The following is a 6,000-nucleotide window of genomic DNA, read 5'->3' on the forward strand; positions in this document are numbered from 1 at the left end:
GGGTGTTGTTTCAAGGTCACAAAGAATTTATAATTTTTTTAGTCCGCACCTGGATTTTTCTTGTGACTAGTAAATGGATGGTTTGTGTTTTAAATGAGACATATGTGTACCAAATATCAAAAAAATATACAGGGCGGTTTTAAAGTTATGGGTCCAGAAAGAAATGGGCAAAATCGATAAAACACCCTGTATCTCAGCTATAAAAATCGTTAAGGCCAGGGCTGGCGATAAAGGGCCTGCAAGGGATGCACTGCAGGCGGGAGCCTCTGCATGGGAGGCGCCAAAATGAGCTTTTTTCTGCACGTGTTACAAAAAATAATAAAATAGAAAAATTAATTTTTTAAAAATGTTGTTTAAATTCCAGCCCTAATACCCTAATCTGGGTACAGCTTGGGGGGTCAGATAGGTACCACTTCATTATGAAGTGTGGCTGGTTTGATCTTCGGACATGTGGGTCCCACTGTTCCATTAGAAGACACATATGGCTCCTGAGGCTAGCGTTATACATGTGTGTGTGTAGGGGGGGGGGGTGCCTGTGCTAGTTTTGCAGGCAGGCACCTCATACCCTAGCGCCGGTACTGGCTAAGGCAATAAACGTGGTACATCTAGAACCGCCTCAGTGACCTCTATTCACCATTCAAGTATTTCCGTTTCCCAATGAAACACCCTGTATAAATATGTACGTACATTTCCATTGGTGTCCAACCGTTGCAGGATGTAACCTACACAAAATAAATTGAAATAAATAGTTGAAAATCTAGTATGATGAAAATATATAAAATTTTAATTAAATAAAAATAAGTAACAAACTTAAAATGAAAGAAATTAAAATAAATAAACTGAAGCTCAAATATTTAATTAATTTAATCCTGACTATAATATAACAACTAACACCTCACCTGACATGACAATGTAAAGTGGACGCCTACGCAGAAATGCCCGGTTTGTTCTGAAGCTATTTCCTTGTGGCATTTTTTTGATTAACTATTTAGATAGGAAATAAGCCACAAGTAAATTGAAAAAAAAAATTATTAACGTTTCGACGCCCAAATCGGGTGTCGTTGTCAAAATACAAAATACTACTAAATTAAACAAAAATGTTGTTGCTAAGTAGAAAAATTCTTCTAATAATTTATTTAATCTGACTCTTTTATATTGGCAATTCAGTCGTATATTTTACATTTTAAAGTAGAAGACTTTAAAATGATATCGCCAATATTTATGAGTTGCGTTCCTAGGACGACTTTACTAAAAGATAGTTCATTCGATTACATGAAGTCAATCCCAACTCAAGAATATCCGTCACAAAAAAATCATAGCATGTGACCTGTCTTTAAAAAGACAACCAAATGCAACGATGACAATAAAATTCGCGCATTAGAGATTCCATAGTAAATCACGAGGGAAAACCAGGAAAAAACCTCGTGATACTATCCCGACATCGTAAGTATTTGGTCTAACATTTAATTTACTTTCAAAAACTAATACCAAATTCTGACTTTAATATGTTTAAATTATAAATAATATTAATAATACATAGATATACAATAAGTAATACTAAAATATAAAATATGAACTAACTCGATATGTTATTGACTCACTAATCGTGGTATTTTCTTTCTATTGACTTCCTCTTTCAGTATCGTTAACCACATCCTACTGCATTCTACCGAGGAATTTTTGACACAATTGGTTTCATTTAGCATAATTAGAGCCGCTTCTTTGATTTTTCTCTTTTTACTATCTAATTCTTTCAGGACTACACTTGAATCTCCCCACTGAACTCTATGTTCATTATCCCATGCGTGTTGACATATTTGAGATCTATTAAATTCTCTATTTTTAATATAAGACTGATGTTCACTTATTCTAACATTTAATGGTCTACTTTAGTCTTCTACTTTAAAATGTATAATATACGTCTGAATTGCCAATATAAATGAGTTAGTATAAATAAATTATTAGAAGAATTTTTTTACTTAGCAACAACTTTTTTGTTTAATTTAGTAGTATTTTGTATTTTGACAACGACACCCAATTTGGGCGTCGAAACGTTAATAAAATTATTTTTTCAATTTAATTGTGGCTTATTTCCCATCTAAATAGTTAATTAAGAAGTATATTAGTAGGTAATTAAGAAGAAAAAAACATTAGTGATTATTTCTAGTGTAGATATTTTTTAGACAATTTATGCAAGAGTAGGTACATAATTGTAAAACTTGAAGGTGATGATTACGTGTAAGAACTCATCACTTTATAGCTCCCCATAAAATTATTAGACTCTCCAATATATAGCAAACTAGTCACCGGCGTCCTTTGGAGATTTCTAAGCTGATCACCTCAGATAGGTACACATCATCATTGGCTCTATAACAGCTGGTGAGTCTAGACCTGTTCTAGAATCAGCTTCCATTCCTTCCGATCCCTCGCCTTGGTTTTTTTTTCCAATTTCGTACTCTTAACACGGAGGTGCAGATGTCATAGATCCCGAGATGATGAAGTACGTGGGAGAACGAGGCAAGTTTTGGCTACTGGAAATAATGAGGGAAGCATGGAGAACAGAAAAGATACCGAAAGACTGGGAAGAAAATTTATTGATACCAATACACATGAAAGGAGATGAAGCGGAATGTGATAACTATAGGGCTATATGCTTATCATCAGTGACATATAAAGTATATGCCGGGATAACAGAAAGGAAGCTCAGAAAAGAACTGGAAGGAAAACTAGAAGAAGAACAAGCTGCTTTTAGGAAGGAAAGAGGAACAACAGATAATATATACATACTGGGAAATAAAATTGAAAGGAAAAGCGAAATAGGAGAAGACTTATATATTACGCCGGGATAACAGAAAGGAAGCTCAGAAAAGAACTGGAAGGAAAACTAGAAGAAGAACAAGCTGCTTTTAGGAAGGAAAGAGGATCAACAGATAATATATACATACTGAAAAATAAAATTGAAAGGAAAAACGAAATAGGAGAAGACTTATATACTACGTTCATAGATATTAAAGCTGCTTTTGATTCTATAAATAGAGAAGTAATATAATCAGTAATGGAAGACCTGCAAATCCCGCAAAAGATAGTATAAGCGTGGTAAAAAGTACATATAGGAACGTACTTTCTAAAGTACAAATAAACGGAAACAGATCGCCAATAATAAACCTAAGGAGGGGAATAAAACAAGGGGACAGTCTCAGCCCAGTTTTGTTTATATTAGTAATGGCACGTAATGGATAGAGTAATGAAGAGCGCTAAAAGAAGGTCAAGACAATTACAGTCAACAATAGGGTACAGGAATTTAGTACCAGTGAGAATGGAGGGATTACTATATGCAGATGACCTAGTAATAATAGCAGACAATAAAGAGAAAATGCAAAAATTAATCGATATCTGGGTGGAAGAAATAGAAAACTTAAAAATGGAGGTAAATGTAAAGAAAAGGAAGACCATGATAGCTTAAAAGAAAAAGGAAGAAATAAACCAAACGATATTTAGGTGCAAAAACGAAATAATAGAAACAGTCTCGACGTTTGAATACCTGGGAGTAATAATATCAGAGGATGGAAAGCTAGATCAAGAAATCTCATACAGGGCGAAAAAAGCAAATAATAAGATCTACTATGCACTAAATAAAACAATATTTGGAAATGAAGAAGTAGATAAAGAAATAAAACTGTAGGTATACAATCCAATATCTGTACCAACTGTAATATTTATATGCAAGTGAGACATGGGCAAACAATGCAAAAATAGACAGTACAATAAACGCAGCGGAGATGAAGCAGCTGAGAAAAATAGCAGGAAAAACGAAATTGGACAGAATAAGAAATGAAGATATTAGACAAAGACTGAAACAGGAATCGATAATAACCAAGATCCAAAAAAGAAAATTAAAATGGTATGGACACATTAACAGAATGGACCAAGGAAGACTACCAAAGCAGGTGATGGAATCAAAAAGATATAGTAAAAGAAGGAAAGGGAGGTCAAGCAAGAGATGGATCGATCAGATTATAGAAATTGGACAGGAAAAATTAAAAACACATCAACAAATGAAAGAGTTAGCAAAGTACTCTTTACACTCTTAAGTCACCTGGCCCGTAGATCATAGCTCTGGGCCTGCTTCTTTTCCTCACTTCATTTTGTCTCTAAGTGGCTCAGCAACCGCAACCTGTTATTTTGATCGACCTACTAATACTAGGTTGACCATAAAGACGGTAAAGCTCAACATTATAGCGTTTACATCATAATTATGCATGGCTTTATAAATATGTCTGAGTATTTTACGTTCCAAACAGCCTAAACGTTCTTCATCGCTTTTTTGTCATCGTCCAGGTTTCCGACACCTAAGTGAGGATGGGATTGATAACAGTTCTGCATATCAATAATTTCCTTCTTTTTGTGGGTATGTTTGATATTAAAGTTTCTTCAATCCATAGTATGCTCTACTTCCTTTATACAGGGTGGCCCGGAAAATGGTGCGTTCCTTCAAAGTACGGGCTAAGTGCACCATTTAGAGCAAAAAAGTCTGATAAAGTGTTTTTGTAAAGTCAACAGTTTTCAAAAAAATAATTTATTAATTTTAATGCATTTGATTAATGTCCACAGAAATGCAAATACAGCCGGCAACGCTACGTTCCTTCTTCTGTGTAAAAATAATTTTACTGGAACTCAAAACTCAACTATCATGCAATCATCGACCATTAGGCATAATATTATGTATTGATAAAATACTGATAACAGTGATAGAAAAATAGCATAATATTTGTGTTTATTAAATATCTAATAAATAAGGTTTGTATAGTGTTTTAACTTACATGAAAAAATTTTTTACAATCAACTCAATCAAGTTACGTCTTCCAGAAGTATCTATCGGTAGAACATGTTACAAAAAATTTGAGTATTACACTTCTCCATTCAATCTTCTGGGAAGTTCGAGTGGTTCAATCAGATGATTACTAATAATCCCAGCCCATGCATTAATACTTTTGGCATTATTAAAGTAAAACACACAAATACAATTTCTCGTAAAACAAGCTTTATCTGCACAAAACACTTTACACATTTTGTTTTGAAACCATCTACAAATCCTTAAACTTCGAGGTAAATCGCCTTGGTGTACCTAAATCTTGCACTAATTATACACTATGGGCCGGTTGTTCGAACGCTAATCAACAATGATCATTATCAAATATTTAATTACTGTCATCAAAACTGTCAATGTCAACTTTGTTTGGGTTGCTGAAAGCATAATTAATTACAATTATGAGATTTATTATTAATTATGTTAATAATTATTGTTATATTAATTGATTATAGACTCCACAGACTTTTTAACAACCCAAACAAAGTAGACATTGACAGTAATTAATTATTTGATAATGATCATTCTTGATTAGCGTTCGAACAACCGGCCCTTTACGTAATTAACATGATAGTTGCGATCGAAATCATGACAATACCACAATACGATGTATCCTCGAGTTACAGGTAATTTGGTAATTATGATATGACCGTTTGTCTATTCGCTATCTATTCGCTGTGTCAAAATAAATAAAACTACCGGGTTGCCAAATGTAAATTTTAGTAAAAGATATTATTTTATTTTTTTGAGGCAACAGACGACTTTAGAAAAAAATTATAAGAAAGTTTTCTTTTAAATGGTGCATTGTACCCACACCTTTAAGGAACGCACTATTTTCCGGGACACCCTGTATATACATCTGTGGATTACTGCAGTTATTGTGTTACTTTGGTTGATTTGTGAGCCTAGATATATATTATGAACTCTCCTACTCCTTCGAAAGTATTTATATGTTCTGACCGTTAGATCTTCCGGTTTTCCTACTTGCTTATTGTCTGTCACCTTCATATACTTTGTTTTACTAGTATAAACGCGTAGCCCCACTATTTTTACTGCTACTTCTGCCCTGAACGATTGAACCAGGTGTGTCTTTCTTCAGGACCGTAACTACCATTGGGGCAACAACCGGGGCA

The sequence above is a fragment of the Diabrotica virgifera genome, chromosome 1 (genome assembly GCF_917563875.1).
Source record: "Diabrotica virgifera virgifera chromosome 1, PGI_DIABVI_V3a".
Classification (NCBI taxonomy): domain Eukaryota; kingdom Metazoa; phylum Arthropoda; class Insecta; order Coleoptera; family Chrysomelidae; genus Diabrotica; species Diabrotica virgifera.